General features: G+C 40.5%; 1 protein-coding gene across 9 annotated transcripts in view; it reads left to right on the forward strand.

The window, feature by feature from the left end:
• Nucleotides 1–27,203, forward strand: part of AFF2 (AF4/FMR2 family member 2) — a 531,893-nt gene that overhangs the window by 398,127 nt on the left and 106,563 nt on the right. The gene's annotated exons all lie outside the window — the stretch shown is intronic.

A 27,203-nucleotide genomic window follows, 5' to 3' on the forward strand; every position in this document is an offset into this window, starting at 1 on the left:
TATATCTTGATGGCTTTTTTTAACTTAAAAAATGCTGTGGTTTGAAGCAAAGCTGTCTTCTTCATGAAATTGAAATCAGCTTCAGCTCAATTTATACTATTCCAAAAGAACTGTGATAGAGTGCAGACGTAGGTTCACAAATTGATGCCATGTTCTCACAGCTAATAACAGTGGATCCAGAGCTTGAAACTATGTCTGGTCAACTCCAGTAAGACACCCCTTAACCTCGATCTTCCCACCTGCCCATAGAATCTGAAATTCAGGAATCCACCTGGACTAAGAGTCCATCCTTGATTGTCTCAGGAAATGGCATCATCTCCTCCAAGGTAACCGAGGGAACAGTGGGGCACAGGAGCTGGACCAAAGACATTTTCTGCTCCTGATTCAGGATAGCTTCTCACCTCTTGTGAAATCACTCCAGAGTCATAAATGTTGATTTCTTGGTGTGTGTTTGTGTGTAATTTTAAACTATTTTAGCAAGTGTGTTGGCATTTTTCTAATCAGGTAGAGCAGAGTCCTTTTCTGCATTTGCAATTTATTGCAAACATAAGAGAAGTCATCTGAATAAGAAAATAAGTAACTTTCATTTCATGGAATGGCCCCTGCCATTCTGTGAAATAAGCCCTCTATTCCCTTGCCTGGACAAATCATTCATGATGCTGCATATCCGCTTCTGTTTCTTTGGTCTAAAAAGACACTTTGGACTCTGCCTTTAATTATGATCAGGCTTGACTACGAATCCCTGGAGAAATAAGCTTGTTTTGGCTGGAAGGGAAGGTAAAATGACATTTAAATAGGTTTTAAAAATAAGAATGAAATCTCAGAAGACACACTATTGTAGAATGCACTGTATATCAAAATATATAAGCATGTAGTTGTAACAGTGACTTAGTAAACACACTGCTGAGTGAACTATGAAAAATAATCCACTGAGGTGCTATTTCCCTTACGCCTAAGCACTGAGTTAAGAGAGCGAGCATTGCCATAAAGTAGAGATACACTGTTTAGAAAATCTCTGTTTTTTTAAAGAATATTTCTTTAAGGCCCAGTAGACTAATCATTTTTTCTTTCCTTGCTACAAAATGTAGACTGGAAGGAATTTAGTTAAGTGGTATATTAAGTGAGAGTCTGAAACACTTTCAGACGATAACAATTCTGGGCAAAGAGATGTCTGAAGGATTTGATTCTGAATGTGACATAAATTAACTTTATAAAACAAAACCAAATTAAGTCCAATTAAATCTTTCAAATCTACTATATAATTTAACATTTGACCCCCACTGTGTGTACTATTGGTATCTTTATTAAAAGGGTCTGAAAATGTAGTTAAAATAAGTATGCCGATATAAATAAATTAATCCCCATGTTCTAGAGAGTTCTCTCTGTATCATGTGGAATGTCCAGTTTAAACTGTGGAAGAGCAGTTGTCTCAAAGACCATTCTTTGCTTAAAATTTTATGTTAAACTCCTAGAAGCAGTGTTCAAAATTGTGGAATAATAGGAGATGTTCCTAAGCATACCTCCTTCTCTGGCTTTTGCAAAAACTTTTCAACCTAAAGCTAAAGTAACTTGACTTTTTAACTCATGTTTCAATTCAGGTGTGTTGTCTTTAAATTCCAGGTTTAAAAAAAAAGTTTGATGAGATAGGAGGCAGAGAGGAGAGAGATGATGAGGTGGTTCATGATGCACAGCAAAGCAGTTCAAGGTGTTTCCAGTTTAAAACCATTTCGTGATTTCCCAAATTTGAACCCTGGGTATAAAACTCTTATCTTGGTTTAATTCCAGTGATGAAAATGGTACATATACGGAAAGGCATCAAAGCAACATTTCTCATAAATAGAATTCCAGTTCTTCTTCCTTTTAAAATGAAGGGATAAAGCAGCTGAAACATGGCAGTCTCTCAGGATGGGGGAAAAAAAAAAGCCATGAAAATGCATATCCACGTAATGCTCACCTTATTACAGCCTAGCTTGGCTGCGTGATGGTTAACGCTGAATGATTATAACTCTCAATTTTACGTGGGAGAGGAAAAGAAAAGACATATCTAGATGTTTTCCCACTTGAAGAAAACTTGTCACAAAAATTCTAGCATATATTTCCAAACAGATTAAAAAAAAAAAAGGTAATTTTTCACCCTTAAAGAATCCTTCATGTTGAAAATGAATCACCGCAGGTTTCCTCTAAATGGTAAGCTCATCTCATGCATTTACAATTTGGTTTGATTTTCAAAACATCAATTTACATGCACTTTCCATAAACAAACCTATTGTGCAAAGTGATGCTTCATTGTATAGCATAACAAGGCAATATATATATATATATATATATATATATATATATATGTGTGTGTGTATTTTTTTTAAATTGGGGTCCATGGTTTACAGAATTTTCTCATCGTTAATATTAATTATTTACAGTCCAGCAGCTTTTGCTAACACAGCTAGAGATGGAGATGCCACAGGCTGCCTCAGAGACAGTTCCATAATGCTCATTCATAATTAGCGAAATGCTGTATTTGGGCAGCAGTCAATCAAACACGGGCTTGTTCTTGTTCTCATGGGAACCTAATCCTTCAATTCCTCTCTCCCCTTAAGTTTGCCTGGTTCGTGGGCCCATACCATGAGCTGAAAATCTAACAAATTAGTTAGAAAATTAGAGCAGGTTTAATAATTAACATTTGAAATGGAATGTAATCTGTGAGGTGCAGAATATCCCCAGCCAACAGGAAATAGATCAGTAAGTGGACACGTGGCAAAGCATCTCAGGGAACATGAATTCTAGAAAGAGCCCTGGAAGCCCGTGTGGAAAGGTTACCTGGAATCATAATTTCAGATTCAGCAAAATGCCATGGAAAAGAAAGCCAGGGCTGAGCTGTGCGGCTCATTTAAGATCTGTGTTCCCCGGGAACTGTAAGCACATTTCAAATGCAGGAGACACATTTCCCTACTTTCTCTGTAATGCTTCGAATAGGGACTGGCTGGGTTTGCTTTTTAAAACAATTGCATTTCATCTTTGTTGGGGGAGCGGGGGAGGATCAAACCACACACAGACATTTTTAACAATATGGAGACTGACATTATGTGGATTCTCTACTTGTCTATGAAGCTTTCCGGGAGAGAAACATGTGTTAGAAGTGATTATTTCCAGAATTTGAGTATACTGACTCTAATTCTTTCACGGAAATCAGGTTTTCATTGTGCTTTTAGAAAAACTCCTTTTTATTATCAAACAACTTTCCTTGAAGCTTTTGACTGAGTGGTCTGATTTGTCCCATGCAAATGATGTGGAGATTTGAGGCAATTAAAATCAGAGGCTAAGAAAATAGCCTCATTTTTCTGTCAGTTATATGAATGTATAAGGCAAAATTATTTTAGCCATGAAATATCTATTTTCACCTTTCCTAAGTGCTTCGCCATAAAATATTACCATGAATTATTAGTTGGTATTCATTAAAACAGTTATTTTCATGATCCAATGTATTTGGGAAACAGTGGGTTAAAAAAAAAAAAACTAAAGTCTTCATTGTAGGAGTCCTTTGAGCTTTTAATATGCTAATGTTCACTGTGTTTCTATAAGAGGGGTGTAGAATATGAAGTGTTTCCCAAAGTGATTTGGCCATAGAAAATTTTTTTTCCCAGAATGCCTACCAACTTTGTGTGGAATAATTTGAGCCCTGCCAGTCTGGCTAGCTGCATCATTATGAAGTTCTCTATGCATATGTAGACTGAGCTTCAATATCTTCCTGGAGGATAGAGGCTCATTATTTTTAATCTTCCTACCCTCACTCCACCTTTCCTCCACTTGCCCCACTAGATCAGAGAGTACTTTTGAAATCAAATATCCCTCTTTAGGTACCTTAGTGAAATTATAGACAATTTGTGTTCAAGGAATCACAGTGGCTTTATTTTTGGGCTGGTAATATGGAGCGTGTTCTTTCATCCATCCCATCAACTATCACCTGGAAGATTTCTTTTGCCAGTAGCCTTTCATCTGTCTTTTTCAGAGCACCTGCAACTGTAAGTTGTCTCTTGGGTGGGTGACTCCAATCATCCTCCCTCCCAGTGGAGAGAAGAGCTGGTTGAACTGAGAAAGAAATGCTGCATGCTCACTGAAAGTTCTTGGGAGATAATTTGCTGCCATGTTTTGTAAAACCAGGGACCGGGTGTGCTTAAGAGCTTCTTATTAGATACTGCCAAGAGATGATGGTTCTATTATCCTGGTGACTTCTGAGACCATTCTGAGTGCTGGTCTTACTGAAAATGTAGTAATGACATCAACTCTCAAATCTAAGCATGTGGATTGTGTGCTTCAAACTGTGTCTTCCCCAGCTGGCTTGCTGCTGCCACCCAGCCCAGCTCTGGGCTGCCTTCCCTACCCTCTGTGGGAATGTGCTGAGGGAATGCAAACTTGCATTAAGACTGAACAAAACCACAATTAAGAAGTTAGGTGTGCATATTTTAAAATTTATTTATTTATTTATTTTTACATTTTGGGAGACGGGTGCATCATACACAATCCTGAGTCTGGAAGAAAGAACTTCCCATTTCACCTTGGTTTTCTGGGTACTCCTTGGCCCCATTGGCACTAATAATCCAGAGCTGATATATTCCCTCCTAAACAGCCAACTCACACTCTCAACAAGGCCAAGAATGTGTCCTTTCTTTAAACATTTTCTTGATAACGGGTCTCCTATTATGAGGAGCGCTTACTTTGTGGTTAAGCTGGCAGGAACTGGGATTTCTGGTTTCCTACACCCTTAAAACAAAGATGTTTCTGTGAACACAGGACTCCTTTTAAGTATCATTTGTAATTACTTTATTTACTTAAATTTGTTTCAAACACATTTTACAATAATGAATATAACACATAAATACTTGATAATTTTCATTATGTCATCTCCTTCACATTATCTGTGGCTTGATAGTAGATAATTAGTTGATTGGATATAAAAGCACCCAAAATATTGATGGGTAGTGGAAATGAGTTCTGATTAGTTGGCTCTTTCTTCCTTCACCAATTATTTATTGTTCTTTGTATGTGTTCCTGTTGTATACTCACTTTTATTAATATACATCTTGGGCATTTTTAGAGAGAGAGAAATGGCTCAGTGATTGTACTTGGAATATATTAAAACAGTTACTTTACAGTATTGAAGGGAATAAATATTGAGATGTTTTATTTCTCGGATTAACTGTTCTAGATTTTCTCATTAATCATGATCACTACTTATTTTATGCATGCATGCTAGAGACATGTTTTTACAAATACCGCAATTCTCAGCAAATTGGTAGAGTTAAATTCAGAAACTTGGCCGTGGAAAAATGATCCATAGAAAAACAAAGATAAAAATACGGAGCTCTGAAAGGCTGTTAAAAAGGTACAGTTTGTCAGACCGTACCCTCTACGAGGCTGGACATTGCTAAGGAAAGGTAATTGACAATTGCACACCTAAACCAGCTAAACTCCGTATTCATAAATCAAGTTCTTCTTTGCATTATCTTGTTGACCTAGAATAGGAAGCAACCTTTCAACAGTATCTAGTGTTCACAGAATTTGGTCAATTGATTGACTATTCACTGAAGCTTGGGATGTCAGATTGAAACATAGCCTGGACAGGAGCAACAGTTACTTTTTCAAGGGCAGTAAAAGGAACACTAGTAAATTGCCACTGGGTAGTCTAACTCTAGATTCATGGTTATTATCTGAGGAAACACTAAGTGTCAAGAGTCAAGACACAGCTGTCCAGCTTATCTTGGTAAAATTGGAAGGAGGACTCTCACTGTTGAGTCGAGCTTTCTTTTGTTATCCTTGTATTTTTCTGTGCCCAGAGGGATAAATAGGATAGGGTGGGAATGATGCTGGAAATCCAGGTGGTGATGTGTGAAGGAGTGTGCATTTCTCTCTACATAGGGAAGTAAAGATTAGACCCTCAGAAGTCACCACTTAAATTTGCCGTAAGCTAAAGTTCTGCCAGACATACACATCCAGGTGGTCCTGGCCTTGGAGTGGAATGTCTTCCTTTTGCTTGTCTTACACCACAACTGAGTTGTTATGAAAGCCAAGAAAAAAATAAATTCACCAGCCATCATACAAGGATTGGGAGATGCGCTCTGAGCAAGTCTTTGTCATTCAAGGCATTGCCAAGAGGGATTCTTAACTCAAAAAGAAGTGGGTGGAACACTGATTGAATTTGCCTCTGCCAGTTGGCCTACCTTGAAAGCTCAGAGTGGATTGGCTCCAAATGGGTAACTTATGCGGTTTTTCAAAAGGCTATCCAACTGCAGCCGATTGGGGAGCCGACTCAGTGACTTCAGATCCGCTGAAAGGGATGAAAGTCTTCTCTGCTTGACATGGTGAATAAAGACAATGGATGTTTCTTCTGGGGAGGTGGGCATGGCTACTTGAGATGAAGCCCAAATGCTTAACTTTCTCCAAAATTCCGCAAGCACAACAGCGTGGAAGGTTTCTTTTTCATGAACATCCACCCCAATGTCCTAGAAACAGGTATAGATTTATGCAGATTAATTTGGCATTGTGCAGGAAATTGCTGCTGTGAGATGTATTTTAGAATTATTTGCTAGCTCAGACTAATGGCTGGAATCAAATACAACATAAAAATAGGTTTATATAGATTGTTTTATAAATCAGATAAAGCTTTATGTTACCTACCATTGGAACGGGATGCATTTTTGCAAGCCACATTAGAGTTGTTCATGTAATACTTTCATTATTTCCAGCAAGAGTAAAACAAAATAGAAACAAGTCCATTGAGTTTAGCCACCATTAACTACCATTAACTGTAATTTTTCCTGACAGGCTCTCTCTCATCTGATGATGGGTGAAACATTGGGAAAAGTAGACTGAAAAATTGCATAAACGCTAATGAAATATGCCCTTGTATTTTAAGCATGCCCAGTTCAGACATTTAAAATAGAGCAATTTATAATGTGTTAGCGGCCAGAACTCCATCTTGTTTTAAATAAATTTATTTCCCTACTTCTTTTGAGACTATAATACACTGCGAGAAGACTCATGACACTTCACTGCACAAGGCAGGTCACAAATTGAATAATGTGAAATGACTTTATTAGAGAGCTGAAGAAAATGATATGGCAATAATGTGTTTTACAGTAAAATTTGATAGTCCTCTAAAGATCCATGAGTGTGTTTGTTTACTTTGAAGTGAAAGGACAAAGACTTCATAATGGAATCCAGGGAAACACCCGAATTGAAGGAATCTTTGCCATTTGAAACGAATAGCTTTCCCAGCCCGCAGTGAATTCAGAAAATATTCCATGTACTTCGCAGTAAGAAATAGCCTAGGTCTTGCCTGTGATAACATGTCATTATAGAGCTGCTCCGGAATTAATGAAAGTCCTCTCCTGGCCACACAGAATAAGTCACAAGGGTCTTGTCCTGTCCCAAACATTGATTGAAAGGGCACTTTATAAAGGGAGAAAGGAACAGCGGGGGGCACCTTCATTTGCATCACCAAATGCTAATGAGGGAGGTGCTTTGATGGACACACTGTGTACACAGAATAGGTTCAATTAAAAAGCAGCCATTTTCCCTGGCCTTTACCCAACTAGGATTTTTGAAAGGAAGACAACACAAAGACGATTTATCTGGGTAACAATATGTTACTTAAAAAAACTAAGGCAAGATGCAGAATGCAGGGTAAGCAAGATGTGTGGGTCTCCCATGGTTTTACCTTGGCCACTTCTCTCAGTCGATGCACCCATGCGTGGCTTGCTAGCCTCAGACCTCACAAAGATATATCTTTGTCAAAAGAAGGTAAATATGAATGCTAACTAGAGCGGGCAGGGATAGAGTAGCTGACCCTGTCTGGGAAGAGCAGGTTTCAGAACTTCTGTGAGTTCAAAATCGAGCCCTATTGGCAGGGACCAAAACGAATTGCAGTCTGATATTTTGGGCCTTGATAAAAGGAGTTGGGGGTTTGAGTTCTGTGCCTGTGGACAGATGTTCCACAGACAAAAAGGAGGCTCTTAATTGGCACTAATTAGCACCCTTATTGGCAGGGAGGGATTGACAAGGTTATTTCTGTGGCGCTCCCCCTGCCAACTCCCAGGGCACTTCTTTCTGAGGCCAGGCAGGCGCAATGTAGGTAAACTTAGGCTTGTAGCCTTCCAGGACCATTTGTGCTCCCAAACAAAGAGAGGCTTCGCATTTCTAAGCTGTCAGCTCAGTAAGATTCTTTGCCTAGGATATCCATTGGCTTTTATTTTTAATTAAATGAAGTGTAATTAGTAGGAAACAATCAATAAGGTAGAGTGGCAGACACTTTTTTGCTGGTTTGTTTGTCCCCACTTAAAGAAGCAGAAGCAAAAGGGGAAAAATGAAGATGTATTAAAGATGAGAGAACAATCTCAGAACATTCTAGATGTTAGCATCTAGTTGGCGCACTCCTTCTTTTCCAGGCTCTGTTTATAATCACCTCCATCTGTAAAATGAGGAAATACCCCAAGCCTCGTAAGAGAGAGAGCTAATGTCTGTAAAGAACCTGAACATCCTGGGGAGAAAGATGTCGTATAATTATAACATATCTCTAAAATGTGTGGTGGTAGAGAGTTGTGTGTGATGAAGAAGGAGCCTGTGGCTGTATTCTAATAAATATTAAGCAAAGCTATGTGGAAATAGGCTTTAAGTTTCTGCAAATGCTCCTCACTCTCTAATTGCAAGCTTGGGAATTATGCAAAAGCAGTTATTTTTGCATTTATTCAATTTAGTGCTAATAAGGAACTCAAAGAATGGATTAATGTCGTTTTTAGTACCATGACCAGATGTTCTTATGCTGTAGCATGAGGGTCCAAATTTTGTAAGAGCTAGAGAGTGTCTTAAATCTAGATTAAATACTTATTTTCTCTCAGGAAGACCAACAGATTAGATCCCTCCCCCCAAAATAAATAGACCCAGAGAAGAATTCCTATCAATGAGGCCTGTGGGTGTGAGGGTTCACATGTGGGGTTGGGGCAGTTGAGAGTTAGGTTCTTTAGAAGCAGAACCACCTTTAAGGAAATGAGGTGAGCAGGATAGGGCAGGGGAAGAACGGCCAAGCAAGTTGGTGGTTCTCACCAGAGTCTGACTTCAGTTGATCCCACAGTGAGCCCTGGAGCAGAAACTGCACCACAGAGTTGTCCCACCTTGAGGCATGGGGACCAGCCTTTTGTCCTTTTGTACCTTTGTTAGTTGTTGGATAGAGGCTTCCTTCTGGGGGCTGGGCGGCGGGCGGGCGGATAACCTCCCAAAGAGGGAGGTTGTCTTCCCCCTAAGGGCAATTCTCTGGAGAAGGGCCCAGCTGGGAGCCTTTGGCAGCCGGCCAACCCTCACAGCAGCTGTGAAAGAACCTATAGCCACCACTCCAGGGGCCAATGTTGGGAGAATCAGGTAGGTCGCTAACTAAGCAAGGCCTTGAGGTTCTTGAACAGCTTTCAGAAGGGCAGGATATTTTTGAAGCAGATTGAAGTCCATACCTGAGTAACAAAATTAAGACATTTTTTGAATGATCAGCAGCAACATGCACACAGATGAGCGAAACATTATTTTCTTTAATGTGAACAGTCCTATTGTAAGCATAAGACACCATAGATGCTAATTTGGTTTCATATGTGTTGCAATAACATAGAAATGTAGGAATTCCTCAGACTGACACCAGCTCCTGCTCTGACACATCACTGTCCCAGCCCCTTGCACCCAGCCCCTTTCAAGAACCTTACAACAAATATGTTGCATACAAGAGACTCATCTTAGACACAGGGACACAAAGAAACTGAAAGTGAAAGGATGGAAAAAAATATTTCATGCAAGCTACAGCCAAAAGAAAGCAGGTGTAGCAATATTAATCTCAGAAAAAATAGACTTCAAATGCAGGGATGTTTTGAGAGACAAAGAAGGCCACTACATACTAATAAAAGGGGCAATTCAACAAGAAGAAATAACAATCGTAAATGTCTATGCACCCAATCAAGGTGCCACAAAATACATGAGAGAAACACTGGCAAAACTAAAGGAAGCACTTGATGTTTCCACAATAATTGTGGGAGACTTCAACACATCACTCTCTCCTATAGATAGATCAACCAGACAGAAGACCAATAAGGAAATTGAAAACCTAAACAATCTGATAAATGAATTAGATTTAACAGACATATACAGGACATTACATCCCAAATCACCAGGATACACATACTTTTCTAGTGCTCATGGAACTTTCTCCAGAATAGATCATATGCTGGGACATAAAACAAGCCTCAATAAATTTAAAAAGATTGAAATTATTCAAAGCACATTCTCTGACCACAATGGAATACAATTAGAAGTCAATAACCATCAGAGACTTAGAAAATTCACAAATACCTGGAGGTTAAACAACACACTCCTAAACAATCAGTGGGTTAAAGAAGAAATAGCAAGAGAAATTGCTAAATATATAGAGACGAATGAAAATGAGAACACAACATACCAAAACCTATGGGATGCAGCAAAAGCAGTGCTAAGGGGGAAATTTATAGCACTAAACGCATATATTAAAAAGGAACAAAGAGCCAAAATCAAAGAACTAATGGATCAACTGAAGAAGCTAGAAAATGAACAGCAAACCAATCCTAAACCAAGTAGAAGAAAAGAAATAACAAGGATTAAAGCAGAAATAAATGACATAGAGAACAAAAAAACAATAGAGAGGATAAATATCACCAAAAGTTGGTTCTTTGAGAAGATCAACAAGATTGACAAGCCCCTAGCTAGACTGACAAAACCAAAAAGAGAGAAGACGCATCTAAACAAAATAATGAATGAAAAAGGTGACATAACTGCAGATCCTGAAGAAATTAAAAAAATTATAAGAGGATATTATGAACAACTGTATGGCAACAAACTGGATAATGTAGAAGAAATGGACAATTTCCTGGAAACATATGAACAACCTAGACTGACCAGAGAAGAAATAGAAGACCTCAACCAACCCATCACAAGCAAAGAGATCCAATCAGTCATCAAAAATCTTCCCACAAATAAATGCCCAGGGCCAGATGGCTTCACAGGGGAATTCTACCAAACTTTCCAGAAAGAACTGACACCAATCTTACTCAAACTCTTTCAAAACATTGAAGAAAATGGAACACTACCTAACTCACTTTATGAAGCTAACATCAATCTAATACCAAAACCAGGCAAAGATGCTACAAAAAAGGAAAACTACCGGCCAATCTCCCTAATGAATAGAGATGCAAAAATCCTCAACAAAATACTTGCAAATCGAATCCAAAGACACATTAAAAAAATCATACACCATGACCAAGTGGGGTTCATTCCAGGCATGCAAGGATGGTTCAACATAAGAAAATCAATCAATGTATTACAACACATTAACAAGTCAAAAGGGAAAAATCAATTGATCATCTCAATAGATGCTGAAAAAGCATTTGACAAAATCCAACATCCCTTTTTGATAAAAACACTTCAAAAGGTAGGAATTGAAGGAAACTTCCTCAACATGATAAAGAGCATATATGAAAAACCCACAGCCAGCATAGTACTCAATAGTGAGAGACTGAAAGCCTTCCCTCTAAGATCAGGAACAAGACAAGGATGCCCGCTGTCACCACTGTTATTCAACACTGTGCTGGAAGTGCTAGCCAGGGCAATCCGGCAAGACAAAGAAATAAAAGGCATCCAAATTGGAAAAGAAGAAGTAAAACTGTTATTGTTTGCAGATGATATGATCTTATAGCTAGAAAACCCTGAGAAATCGACGATACAGCTACTAGAACTAATAAACAAATTTAGCAAAGTAGCGGGATACAAGGTTAATGCACATAAGTCAGTAATGTTTCTATATGCTAGAAATGAACAAACTGAAGAGACACTCAAGAAAAAGATACCATTTTCAATAGCAACTAAAAAAATCAAGTACCTAGGAATAAACTTAACCAAAGATGTAAAAGACCTATACAAAGAAAACTACATAACTCTACTAAAAGAAATAGAAGGGGACCTTAAAAGATGGAAAAATATTCCATGTTCATGGATAGGAAGACTAAATGTCATTAAGATGTCAATTCTACCCAAACTCATCTACAGATTCAATGCAATCCCAATCAAAATTCCAACAACCTACTTTGCAGACTTGGAAAAGCTAGTTATCAAATTTATTTGGAAAGGGAAGATGCCTCGAATTGCTAAAGACACTCTAAAAAAGAAAAACGAAGTGGGAGGACTTACACTCCCTGACTTTGAAGCTTATTATAAAGCCACAGTTGCCAAAACAGCATGGTACTGGCACAAAGATAGACATATAGATCAATGGAATCGAATTGAGAATGCAGAGATAGACCCTCAGATCTATGGCCGACTGATCTTTGATAAGGCCCCCAAAGTCACCGAACTGAGTCATAATGGTCTTTTCAACAAATGGGGCTGGGAGAGTTGGATATCCATATCCAAAAGAATGAAAGAGGACCCCTACCTCACCCCCTACACAAAAATTAACTCAAAATGGACCAAAGACCTCAATATAAAAGAAAGTACCATAAAACTCCTAGAAGATAATGTAGGAAAACATCTTCAAGACCTTGTATTAGGTGGCCACTTCCTAGACTTTACACCCAAAGCACAAGCAACAAAAGAGAAAATAGATAAATGGGAACTCCTCAAGCTTAGAAGTTTCTGCACCTCAAAGGAATTTCTCAAAAAGGTAAAGAGGCAGCCAACTCAATGGGAAAAACTTTTTGGAAACCATGTATCTGACAAAAGACTGATATCTTGCATATATAAAGAAATCCTACAACTCAATGACAATAGTACAGACAGCCCAATTATAAAATGGGCAAAAGATATGAAAAGACAGTTCTCTGAAGAGGAAATACAAATGGCCAAGAAACACATGAAAAAATGTTCAGCTTCATTAGCTATTAGAGAGATGCAAATTAAGACCACAATGAGATACCATCTCACACCGATTAGAATGGCTGCCATTAAACAAACAGGAAACTACAAATGCTGGAGGGGATGTGGAGAAATTGGAACTCTTATTCATTGTTGGTGGGACTGTATAATGGTTCAGCCACTCTGGAAGTCAGTCTGGCAGTTCCTTAGAAAACTAGATATAGAGTTACCATTCGATCCAGCGATTGCACTTCTCGGTATATACCCGGAAGATCGGAAAGCAGTGACACGAACAGATCTCTGCACGCCAATGTTCATAGCAGCATTATTCACAATTGCCAAGAGATGGAAACAACCCAAATGTCCTTCAACAGATGAGTGGATAAATAAAATGTGGTATATACACACGATGGAATACTACGCGGCAGTAAGAAGCCACGATCTCGTGAAACATATGACAACATGGATGAACCTTGAAGACATAATGCTGAGCGAAATAAGCCAGGCACAAAAAGAGAAATATTATATGCTACCACTAATGTGAACTTTGAAAAATGTAAAACAAATGGTTTATAATGTAGAATGTAGGGGAACTAGCAATAGAGAGCAATTAAGGAAGGGGGAACAATAATCCAAGAACAGATAAGCTATTTAATGTTCTGGGGATGCCCAGGAATGACTATGGTCTGTTAATTTCTGATGGATATAGTAGGAACAAGTTCACAGAAATGTTGCTATATTATGTAACTTTCTTGGGGTAAAGTAGGAACATGTTGGAAGTTAAGCAGTTATCTTAGGTTAGTTGTCTTTTTCTTACTCCCTTGTTATGGTCTCTTTGAAATGTTCTTTTATTGTATGTTTGTTTTCTTTTTAACTTTTTTTTCATACAGTTGATTTAAGAAAGAAGGGAAAGTTAAAAAAAAAAAAAAGAAAGAAAGAAAAACAAGGAAAAAAATAAGATGTAGTGCCCCCTTGAGGAGCCTGTGGAGAATGCAGGGGTATTCGCCTACCCCACCTCGATGGTTGCTAACATGACCACAGACATAGGGGACTGGTGGTTTGATGGTTTGAGCCCTCTACCACAGGTTTTACCCTTGGGAAGACGGTTGCTGCAAAGGAGAGGCTAGGCCTCCCTATGGTTGTGCCTAAGAGCCTCCTCCCGAATGCCTCTTTGTTGCTCAGATGTGGCCCTGTCTCTCTGGCTGAGCCAGCTTGAAGGGTGAAATCACTGCCCTCCCCCCTACGTGGGATCAGACACCCAGGGGAGTTAATCTCCCTGGCAACGTGGAATATGACTCCCGGGGAGGAATGTAGACCTGGCATCGTGGACGGAGAACATCTTCTTGACCAAAAGGGGGATGTGAAAGGAAATGAAATAAGCTTCAGTGGCAGAGAGAATCCAAAAGGAGCCGAGAGGTCACTCTGGTGGGCACTCTTATGCACACTTTAGACAACCCTTTTTAGGTTCTAAAGAATTGGGGTAGCTGGTGGTGGATACCTGAAACTATCAAACTACAACCCAGAACCCATGAATCTCGAAGACGGCTGTATAAAAATGTAGCTTATGAGGGGTGACAATGGGATTGGGAAAGCCATAAGGACCACACTCCACTTTGTCTAGTTTATGGATGGATGAGTAGAAAAATAGGGGAAGGAAACAAACAGACAAAGGTACCCAGTGTTCTTTTTTACTTCAATTGCTCTTTTTCACTCTAATTATTATTCTTGTTATTTTTGTGTGTGTGCTAATGAAGGTGTCAGGGATTGATTTGGGTGATGAATGTACCACTATGTAATGGTACTGTAAACAATCGAAAGTACGATTTGTTGTGTATGACTGCGTGGTATGTGAATATATCTCAATAAAATGAAGATAAAAAAAAATCAAAAAAAAAAAAAAAAAAAAAAAAGAACCTTACAACAAACCCTCCTCCAGAAACCCCAGGCCCCAGTTCCCTCAAGGCCACCCTCCCATGCAGATTTCAGACATCACAGCAATAATTGTCAGCGACTGCAGCCTCTGTTACCATCAAAGAATTTTCAACAGGGGAATGACATGGCTTGAGTTTGGCTTTAGAAAGATCATTTTTGGCCCAGGGGAAAGATGCTGAAGGCTTGAAATAAAGTGGGGCTAGGGAAGAGAGGACAAACTGGAGAGGGATGCAATATCTATGGCCCATCAATGGGATTGAGTGATTGACAGGATATGTGAGCTGAGAGAGAGGGTAGAAATTAAAAATGATCCCAAGTTTTGTTGCTTAGAAATTTGAGTGGAGAGGGACATGATTGAGAGATGCAAAAATAAAACATAAGACTGAAGTCCTGATATGTGCTACAACATGGATGAACCTTGAAACATTATGTTGAGTGAAAGAAGCCAGTCACAGAAAGTCACATATTGTGTGACTCTGTTGATGTGACATTGTCCAGAATAGGCAAATAAATGCACAGAGAGACAGAAAGTCAGTTAGTTTAGGAGGGCTAAGCAAGAGTTGATGAGCTCCATTCTAGGTTTCTTGGGCTGAAGGCATTATGGAATATTGTAGTGGAACTGTCCGTAGCAGAGAGCTGCATTCATAAGCCCAGAGCTCAGAAGAGAGTTCTAGGCTGTGAAGACATAAATGAAAAGGGGAGTGAGGGCAGTGGATGACATCACCCAGCGAGAGTGAAAAAGGAAGCTCATCAAGGGTGGACTTTTAGGGAAAGGAGGAGAGAGCAGGGGGGACCCCTGGCTCAGAACAGTTAGATCACTGGAATTTGGAGAGCCATATCTGCAGCCCCTTTTTCTTTCACCACTGCTTGAGAGGCAGTAAGCCTTATTAAGGACTACTCCAGCTTCAGTTATCATCTTGCCTTCTGGGCTTTTCCTTTGTGCTATACTCCCTGGCATTTGGTCCCTCATGCTGTGTCTCACCTCTTGTTCTGAGGTCTTCTGTCCAGCATGTGTCAAAAGGATGACATTTTAAGCTCTCTAGGGAATGAAAATCATGGCACAGGCATACTTAAGTTCTGAAATATCACACATTTAAAGAGTCCAAATCTGCCCTCAGTTGGCATTGTCTGAAGTGACTGGAGGCAAAATTCATCTATACGACTGTCAAGGGTAGAAGTGAAATAAGCAAGGCTTACCAATGCATAATAAAAATAATTTCCATTAAAAATCAGACAGTCCCTCACATGGAGGTATGTTGAGTTTTAGCTTTTGGGGATGCTTTTTCAACTCAAGAGGCTCAGATGACCCAACTTTCAGTTACTTTCTAAAAAATTGGTTGCTGACACCCTCCCCCATCACCTTAGTTGCTTTTTTCTCTTAGGAAACACATTACTATCCAACCCCTAAATGTTTCTTTCCCCAGGAAACTAGATATGAGGCAAGTCTATGGAAGGATAGCTGTTAGAGTGCCAACACGTTCCCCTGGAACGTGCACGTTAGGGGGAACTGGGAACTGGGTTAAACCCCTTTTCCCAAATTAGCCTTTCTGAGTGATAGCAATTCTAACAATCTTTGTCAAACTTGGTCCTTCAGATTACAGTGATGAGCAGTTACTGCCTGTCCCAGCCCAGATAGTGGGAGTTTGGGAACAAGAAATCGCCCTCCAGGGAAGTCACCGTCAGGCTTCCTTCTTCCCCACCCTCTCGGAAAGACTTGGTCTTAAAAAGCCGACTCAGAAAGCATCTGCAAGCGTTAATTTCCAGATAACATTGTTACTGCAATTACCAAGTTACAAAAAGCCTGCTCAACCACTACTTGGGAAATTGATAAAGTAATGAAAAGAACAAACAAATTTACTTTTTCCTGTGGAGACAGAAAGTTTGCCCGAAGCAGTCCCCGCATTTTTTGCAGGCAGCTTCTGACCATCTTGTTCTCCAGAGGCTTCAGTTCATTCTCTGACTCTTTGGTGGGACTTTGTGCCAAAAGAACCCACTGGGGACCAAAAGACATCAGGATATTGGCCCACATTTTCTCTCCACTAAATCACGGTTTTCTTTTGAGGGAAGGTGGCTATTGTGGAGCTGTCAAACTGAGGCAAGTTAAATGGGCTGAAGTGAAGGCTCCTATTAACCACAGCAGCTATCCCTGTCAGAGGCAAGCTCCGAAGACAGTTACAAGGCAATTTGGCCCTGAGAGGTAGGAGAGTAAAAGTACAACAAAAGGCAAGAAGAACACGAGGGACAACGCCCAATTCAGTCCTAAAACCAAGGAACCATCAGCACACTCCAAACTTGGACCGAGCCTTCCCTCAACAGAAAATTGTCATTTAGTTGAGAGAATGTGGGTCAACCACTTGATCAGTCTCTTGGTCTCCAGTGGGTTCCAGCCCTGGAAATTTTCCTTGGCCGGGTCCGGCAATGGAAGGTGGGCAGTGGAGGAGATAGCAATAAAGGCAGTGTCAAGTTTCAGGCAGCTGAAGAGTACTAAATACTGACAATGGTTGGAAAGCCTGTGTTACTGGTGGGGGGAGTGGGGGGCAGGGAGGAAAAGGAGCCGTGTGGACATTTCTATGGTGTCATATCTAAGACTGGGAAGGTTAGATGATAGGCAAACAGAGGAGGATCAGAGGAAAATTATCTCTTCACTCAAGGAACCCCCAATTTAAATTGGATTTGCAATCTAACATTTGCATTACTGCAAGAGCAGCCCACCCGTGTTGGCCCCTGCTAGGAGCTCAGCTTCCTAATCCCATGTGTCAGGGCCTGGAAAATCGATTAGCCAGTGGTGCGAGGGGGACCAGGCCTGGTGTGTACTTAGCAGGGCAACCTGCACAGGACACCAGTGAGAGCTAGTGCCTTTTCCCTACCCTGAAATATTCCTTCCTAAAGAGATTCAGAGTCTCATATTACCCCTGTGTAACGAATTGCTGTATAAAATAATCAGTCAAGTACCAGAGTCACATCCTAACCGCAGCAGCTTCTCTTTCAAATGCTAAAATATGAGCCTCCTTCCATCAGCCCTGATGCCCGATTAGAACCATTCGTCCAAATTGTCAGCACACATTAAAGATGTGCCTACATCTGGGTGTTATTGGGGGTTGGGGGATAAGGCAGGCGCTTCATACTTTCAGAGGGGGCCTCTACATGAACAGAGCTCTTTCTTTACTACCCTCAGGTTTGGAAATTATGAAGTCAAGGAGGAGCAGTGGAGTCTGACAGCTTCTTGCCCTGCCCCCACCCCCCAACTCCCAACCCCCTCATCCAGACAGCTGTCTCTCCATTATAATGCTTTGTGTTTCCTGGCAAAGACAATGCCCTTTTCCCTTGGTAAAGCTTCTGTGGGCTGTATCAATTGCCGTTTTAAAGTGAGAAAAAATGCAGGGAGAAAGAGATTATGTGGGAGAAAAGAGCTATTTTTCTCTCAGGGTTTTTCTGCATAGCTGTGAGTAGGAATGCATCTGAGACTTTCTGATTAGAGAGACACTCTACACACACTTTGGCATCAGGCAGGCCCGGATTGCCATCCTATCTCCCCACCTTGGCCACCTGTGTGACCACAGACTAGTTTCTTAACATACACATACACACACACACACACACACACACACACACATATATATGACATATATATATAACTTATTGAGATATAATTCACACGCTGTGAAATTCACCCATTTGAAGTGCACAATTCAGTGGCTTATAGTATATTCACAGAATTGTACAACCATCACTACAATCAATTTTCAAACATTTCATCACCCCCAAAAGAAATCCTGTGCCCATTAAACATTCATTCCCTACTCCTCCCTTCCCCCAGATCCTGGCAGCCATGAATCTACTTTCTGTCTCTTTTAATTTGCCTGTTCTAAGCATTTCATATAAAAGGGATCATGTAATACATGTTTTTTTTGTATTTGGCTTCCTTTGCTTAAAATAATGTGTTCAAGTTTCATCCATGTCATAGCAAGTATCACTATTCCATTCCTTTTTATGGCCAAATAATACTTCACATTTGTTTTGTCCACTTATCAGTTGATGGACATTTGGGCTGCTTCCACCTTATTTATATCTATTATGAATATTGCTGCTGTGAACATTCCTGTACAAGTTTTTGAGTGAAGAGATATTTTCAATTCTCTGCGTCTATACATAGAAGTAGAATTGCTAACTACTTTTCCAAAGTGGTGGCACCATTTTACATTCCCACCAGCAATGTATGAGGATTTCAATTTCTCCACATCCTTGGCTGTCTTTTCCATTATAGCCATCCTAGTGGTTTGAAATGGTATTTCATTGTGGTTTTGACTTGCATTTCCCTAATGACTAGTAATGTTGAACACCTTTGTATATGCTTATTGACCATTTGTATTATCTTCTTTAGAGAAATGTCTATTCAGATTCTTTGTCCTTCTTAAATTGGGTTATCTGTCCTTTTATTGTTGAGTTTCCAGGGTTCTTTTCATATTCTGGATACTAGACGGTTCTCAGCTATATGACCTGCAGATATTTTTCCCATTTTGTGGGTTATCATTCTAACTTTTCTAAGCCTGAGTGTCCTCACCTGAGAACAGAGAAAACAAAAGTACAACCCCCCAGATTTATTGGGAAGAGTAAATGAGGTGGTCCACTGGAGCACTTACAGCAGTGAATGGCTGGCATGCATTAAGATTACCTCAATAAGTATGAGTTGTTTTCTTAGCTAGTAATGTCTAACAGATTCATTGTGGGATGGAGGCAAGGTGTAATTCCTCAAGTCTTAATTACACATTGGACAGGCATGACACGAAAGGTTAAAAATGCTTTGCTTTTACTGATGTCTTTCCTAGAATAGCTGAAATGATTTTATTTGGGGTGATTACATTTTTAGTCTGGATGGATTTTCTATAGTTCTTGGTATTAGCTGATAACTGTTAACTATTGACAATCATTGGGATCTGCCTCTTACCATACATCCTCTGTTTCTTTTTCTGTCTAGATAGTTATTTACCCATTTTTCAAGAATATGAGTCTATGAGTAACAGAATAGAAATAGCCTGGTGCTGGAACAAGTAGGCAGAATTGGTGCCTTTTTATCTGAAGCCAAATCATGAGAGAATAGGTCTTTAATTTCATGAGATGTTCACCTACTATAGGTCAAACCTATTCCGGTGGTTCTCTGTTGTTGCTTAAACTGCTTTCTTCAACCAGAGATCTAGTGATTTCCTCTGCAGTGATTCTTTTAAGGCTGCATCTGAATGCATTGACTTGAGAACCTGACTCTGATTTGTCCTAATACAAGTAATAATAGGAGTAGTAGCACTGATTAACTGCTCACCATCAGACCCTTTTCATGTATGATTTCAGTTACTCTTCACAACAACCCTGCAAAGTAGATATCAGCATCCTCATTTTAGAGAAAAAGTAACTGAGGCTCAGAGAGGCCAATCAGTTTGCCTAGATTTGCACAGCTAATAAATGCAAGATCCTAGATTGGAAGCTTCATTCATCCAACTCCTAAGCCTTTGCTCTTGCCTTTATATCACACCACTTATCAGATTGGATTACCAGAGCCCCTGACCATTAGGCATCTGGGTTATTTCTCTGTTTCAGAAATTAGAAAGCCAATCGTTTCTAATCCATTGATATATGTTAGTACATAATAATTTAGATCTATATGCCCCTTTTGAGAGTGAGCCCTCCCTTGTCTTAACAATCACACCCCCTCAGAAATCACCTGGTCCAGCCCTTCTTTAGGTCCCAGTGGCTGCAATGAGAGTCTCGCATGGCTCAGCAGGATCACAGGGTTAAGAAAGACCGTGGTGTAGTGGGGAGACACTCAGAATTCATTTGACCTCAGCCAAAATTTGGAGAGTCAGCCAAAATGACTCAACATGGCTGGCTTTCCACATGAACATGATTGTGCCATGCGCTAAAATTTATAGTATAAACAAGTTTCCAGCAAAAGCTAAATATATCATGCAACTCATTTAACATGCACAGAAGTAGCTGTTAAATTATTTCAGTCCCATTACTCAAAATGCTCTGAAAATTCCTCTGTATTAGAGCCAGTGTAGGATTGGCTCTGCAGCCAAGTGCATCAACATAAATGTTGAATTCCCAGGGGAGATGCAGGTCTCATACTGTTACCAAGGGAAAATATATGCCCAGACATCACGGAGCCCCTTCAAGAACAATTCTCATTTTGTTAAAACAATAGGATCAAATTTTCAATCAGGTTACCCCACATCTCTGCATTTATAAAGCTTGCAGTCGGACGTGAAGGTCAATAAAATGCTGATGTGTTTTTAAAGGATTAATAATTTATGAAATGGGGAAGTGGAAACTGAGGCTTTTCATGTCACTTTCTAATTTCGTCTTTACCTACAAGGAGAGAATTTCCTGTGGAGGCCATATGTGATGCCTCACAACTGTTTAAATTGGAGCAATTATCAGAACAAATGTTGTCACTGGATGATATTAGTCTGTTTGTGTTCCTTCTGTCAACCCAATGAATCAACATTAATACAGATTTTTAAAAACACTTGACACACAGTCCTCTGTAGTTCCATTTTTGTGTTAAAGTGTATGTTTAACAATCGATCTAACCTTCCTGCCTACTAACATATACATTTAGTTTGGCAGTTTGGAGTTAATATATCTTTTTTCCAGAAAGGAATTGTTGTGCTCTACCTAAACAATTTGGATCAGGAATGCATATGAAATGTTATCAGATATATTCTTGGCAACTAGTGAGGTGATCATACGGTTTTTAACATTTTATTTACTGATGGTGTGATTTATTATACTAATAAATTTCTCAATATTAAACTGTTTTTGCACTCCTGGAATCTGTTAGATTAATATTTCATGATATACAGTTCTGATGCATTTTATGCAGATTTGAATTTCCAGATTTGAAAAAGTTGATAAAATAATATTAATCAAAACTATCTTTGTCCTAAAAAAAAAAAGAAATCTGCCTCTGTCTCTGGCATGCAGAAGCCCTATGTAGCAAAGGGACGGTTCTTTTCCTTCCCTTAATTTTTGCTTTAACATGAGATCACATTTCTCTGGTTTTCCTTGTTTCCAAATAAAACACAATTTGATATGTTCAGGATCATCCAGGCTGAACTATCTTAAGCTGATAATCACAACGGAGGATAAAGATCAGGGATTTCCCATGTGTTAGGGACTTAAAGTGGTTTATCTCATTTAATAATCACAGCAATCCTATTAGGTGGTGCTATTATAATCGCCATTTCACAGATGAGGAAAGAGGCACTTGGAAGCTGAAGGGATTTGATCCAAGGTGACACAGCCAGTGAGGGTTTTGACTCGGGCCTATCTGACTGCAGAGCAGTCTCAGTCCTACACTGAGCCCTTCACTGGGCTCAGTAGCCACAGGCAGCTCAGTTGGCTTTGCAAAGAGAAAAGCTGCTGGTCTCCCAGAACTTGGAACATGGGCTCATTCTTGCAGACGTGTGTCCTTGACTCGAGGGGGTGTCACACCACAAGCTATGGCTAGCTTAGCTCCCATCCACCACGTCTACCACAGCAACAAGACCATTAGCTGTTCTGGAGGTAGTGATGATATTCCTAGCCTTTGTTAGAACTTAAATGTGGGCTGCACATTTCAAATATGACATTAATAAATGAATATGATCAGCGGACTGGTGATGTCTTGGTGGTATAGGGGAATGGCTCTCCACGTAGGCAGAGACTTGAACCACAGCTAATCTGAATCTTGGCGGAACACCTTGTGATCCTTCTGGAACATGAGAGGAAGGGAGGATCTTGAGGCGTACTTCAAGGCTATCTCCCACTCACTTCCCTACCTTCTCTGGGAGGCTGTCATGAGACAGTTTCTCACTGCCTCCCAGGTTCTGACGAGGTCCGGGGCTTTCTGTCCCACCCCCTTAGAAGAGAAAAGAAGAACATAAAACCGCTATGCTGCAGTCGAGTAAAGGCTCCTCAGCAACAGAGTAGCCTACAATTCACTCTGCAGTCACCGGGCCTGTTTTGTTTCAGTGCCATGCTTTTTTCGTGTGTGGGGACAAGGATCACAGGGAACTGGCACCTTTGAAGAATCTTCCTTTATTTCATTATGTAAGTAATAATATGTCTGAATCTAAAAGTAGATTGCCATAGCTTTACTGGTTGAATCAGTCAGGCCTTGGCCTCAGCCTTGCTCTTTCTTGTATGTGTATGCTTGACAGGTGGTAGCTGTGCTCCCCTGCTGGAATGCTTGCCAGGGTCCTGGGCTACATATGCTAAAGGAGGTCCTTCCAGCTCGAGGAGTTTATAGGGTTGAAAGGCTCTCAGCGTGCGCTGTAAGATAGTCTGCCTCCTTCTATACGCTCAGCGAAAGCATGGGGAGTCATTTGGATGCAGCAGAAAGAGACGAACCTAGAAATCAGGTGGGATTTTCATAAACAAGTGCGCAACATTGCAGGCAACATTTTCATTGGGCCTACATTGTCAAGTTTGAATATTTTGCTTAAACAATCTGAAATAAAACGTGAGTTCTTTATGCATCAGCATAAAGGAAATCCTATCTGCTGTGTCAATTCCGGCAAACAGCCCTTCTTGACAACCTTTCTCCAGAAATGGGTTTGAGTAACAGTTTAAAGCACTCCAAACTAAAGTGCTCTGCTATCAGAGCCTGGGAATTTGCAATGCCTCAGCTATAGCTGAGAGCCGGTTCTGGCCCCCATTGAGTTTAATGCAAAGCACAATGGCTGTCAGCAGGCCCGAGCAGGCCCGAGTTGTAGTGCACTTAACAGCAACTTAATATTCCAGTTGTTTTGAAGAGTTTCCTTAGCTGGAGATTAATGGACCAGCTCGATAAAGGAGTTCTTTACTTAATCCTTTAACAATTAGGAGCTGATCTGGAGAGATGAGTAATGAAGTACCCTCTGTGATTGTGAGGTACATCAGCGTTAACCACAGGGGTTTCTTCTCGCTAATCAGCTGTGGTTGCTCTAAGAAGCTGAGGGAAGGCTGAAAGGAACAATCCCCAAACAGTTTCTTTGCAAGAAAACTGCTTTTCCTCATCTATCGGCAGTGGAGAGGATCGGGTCTGTCTGGAGACACACTCCTTTGGCCTGGTGGCAAATGTCTTAGCACAAGTGTCTGAGCCTTGTGAGAATGAAGTGACATGCATCAATATAGAGAGGCAGCCTGGTGTGGGAGTTGGGTGCAACTCCTGAGGTACATTCATTGCCCCCTGAGTGGCTAAAGAAGACCTTGGATAGCAGGGTCAGCAGTGGCCAAATGCAATTGATGCTAATTCTGAAATATCGCTGGATTCCGGTCTCTTCTCTTCCCCATCCTTGCTGCCCATGCCCTGGCCCAGACCACCAACCCTCTGTTACCTGGACTACTAAGGCAAGCATGGTCTAACTGGTTTCTATATTCTTTGCATCTAGAGAATACTCCTTCTGATTTGCCATGCCCTGCTTCCCACATAAAATTTTGGTTGTTCAGCTCCGTTGTTGTCCAGATCCATTGTCCCAGTCCCACTCCAACCTACCTCTCTAGGTATAAAGACTCAAGGCTTTTTATATGTCTATTTGCTCTCCCCAGGCTGTTCTTCCCCTTCTTTCTCCCCTAGCAGTCCACTCTGCCTTCAAGGCCTTGCTCAAACGCCACTGCTTCTCGGTAGCCTTCCTGAGACTGCCCAGGTACACCTTGACATTCCTTCTTTTAGCCCCTTTGCATGCCTCTAACACTGAATGCATAATATTGCTCCATCATTAGTCATTATTTGTTTTCATAGCCTTTGCCCTTGCTAAACTGCAAGGTTATTAGGGGAAGGGATCATGGCTTACTCATATTTGCTTCCACAGGGCCAGGCACAGTGGTGGCAAGTAGCAGTGATAGTGATAATAATTACTGAGGGATTCCCAAGCATTTTACCCACTTAATTTCATTTATTCCCTACACCAACCCTCTGAAATAGGTCCTATTGTTGGTCTCATTTTACTTATTAGAAAACTAGAGCTATGCTAGGTTAAGTAACTTGGCCAAGTCCACGCCTCATAAGTTGTAGAGCTGGGGTTCAAAATCAGCATGGCATGACTCCAAAGTCTGTGTTCCTAACTGCTGCAGTGTTATCTCAGCCACACGCACCAGTCTCAGGAAATGGTCTTCAGTGGCACCCTGTTACTCCACTTGGTTGACTTTCCATTTTGCCTGGTATGTCTCAGAGGAAATCCTTTCAAGATGACTTGTACAGTCCTACCGAAGAGTGGAACATCAGCTCTCAAGAGCCATGCTTTGGATTGTTTGCGAGACAAAAGATTTTCTTTTTCCCTTTGGACTTATCCCAACATTTGTTTTCAGGACCAAGTTGGTGCACTGGGTTATGGTCTTCTCTGGGGAAATCCACTCTTAGATGTTTTCACATACACACAACCCCTGAAAAAACTGATACAAGAGTGTTTTGTTGTGTGTAGCATATCCTTAAAAGCCATCTGAATTCAATTAGGCAGTCTGTCATTTCCATGATGGCTTGACTTCCCACGTTGGGAGTATGAAAAACAAGCACTGTTCCTAAAAAGGAACAAACACTCACCTGATTGTGGAGAAGAAAAGAATTTGTTCACGGTCTTGCAAGAACGGGCGCCCAACCAAATGTGGAAGGTTGGCGCGCAGAACAATAGATTCAGCAGTATTTATTTCCTAAACCTAACCGCAGGTCCCTCCCCTGTTTCTCCATTGGCTGGATACTCCAGAGGTTACATTCTATTCGACAAGCCTAACTAGCCCGCCCAAATTGGAAACATGCAGCCTGCCCAAATTGGAAACATTTGAAATACCTTTCCAGCGCAAATTGGCAACATTAGGAACCTTGGAACAAATCCCACCCCTGACTATAATGGTTATGCCCAGGCCTCTTTAGAGCCAGTCTGGGCTAGTTTGGTAACAAGTTATGAGGCTATTTTGAGAACCTCTATTCCGAGGCTCCACCCTGCAAGGATAGTAGATAGTGGGCGGATAAGCAGGGGGACTGACTGTGGCTAGTGGGCGGATAAGCAGGGGGACTGACTGTGGCTTACAGTTTGTCTTTTTAACCTTCTACCAATTCCTCAACGGCCCCACCCTGCTAGGCACACCTGTCCTGTGTGAAAGCTAAACTTAATCTCATTCTCACAGGAGAAAACTACAAAATCCAGAGAAATATACCAAGAAAATGAAAAACAAATTCAAAATAATGACCATAGAGCAGGAAATAGGTATTGTGCTGAATTTATGTGATCAATTCTGGGGAAGTCCAAGGTGGAAGAAGTGACAGTTTGATACAAGTCAATAGTCATATACGTCAAGACTCACACTATTAGCTTTGGCTTATATATGCAATGTTCATGTAAATTCATATATACAGTATATATATATATATATATATATATATATATAGTAAAAAGACAATTACTCTTGTTTTTCCCCCACTACTACCTTTTTTTTGTACTTAGCACTCTGACAAGACTATTCAGCATTTCGTGAATCTCTGAGATAGATATTATTTTTACTCTTGTTGTACAGAGACATAATGCAGTTTGGAGAGATTAAGTAACTTAAGCACAGGTTCTCTGACTAAATCTGCAATTTCTATGGTGCCACTTACCTGCACAAAAGAAGGAGATTTGACTTGGTGTCCTCTTTTCAAAGTATGTTCCTCCAATCCCTGAGGTTTTCTGAAGGTCTCCCGATTTGCCTGCTGTCAAAGCAGCTCTGCTGTAGTTTGTTTTATATTTGGGTCCCTTGTAAGAGTCCATTTGGTTGGGGAGTGGATTCTTGAACTAATGACAGTTTGGGAACCATTGGCCTGAAGCAGGAGTCAGTCAATTTCTTTTGTAAAGGACCCAATAGTGGATATTTTAGGGTTTGTGGGTCATATGGTCCCTGTTGCAAGAAGTCAACTCAGCCATTGTGAAAAGCAGCCCTAGACAATATTGAATATGAGTGGGTATGGCTATGTTCCAACAAAACTTTGTTTATGGACAATGAAATTTGAATTTTGTATCATTTTCACATATCATGACATATTGTTCTTCTCTTGATTTTTTGAACCATTAAGAAATATCAAAACCATTCTTAACTCATGGACAGTACAATAACAGGGGGAGGCCTGAATTTGGACTGAGAGCCGTAGTTTGCCAACGCCTGAACTAGATAGTCCCTAAGGTAACTCCCAGTTCTCAAGCTAAGGAACCAAAGTAATCTCATGAGATGCCTGTTTTCTGAACCCTCTAGAAGGCCATTCGCTACAAAAGACCTTCCTTCTCTGGCCCACAGGCCCATGGCAGGATGCACAAGCTAGTTTAGACCCATGCTGCGGCCCAAAGTGTGGCACTGGGCCAGGGAACCCTACATAATGGATCTTGATT

The sequence above is a fragment of the Choloepus didactylus genome, chromosome X (assembly GCF_015220235.1).
Source record: "Choloepus didactylus isolate mChoDid1 chromosome X, mChoDid1.pri, whole genome shotgun sequence".
NCBI lineage: Eukaryota > Metazoa > Chordata > Mammalia > Pilosa > Megalonychidae > Choloepus > Choloepus didactylus.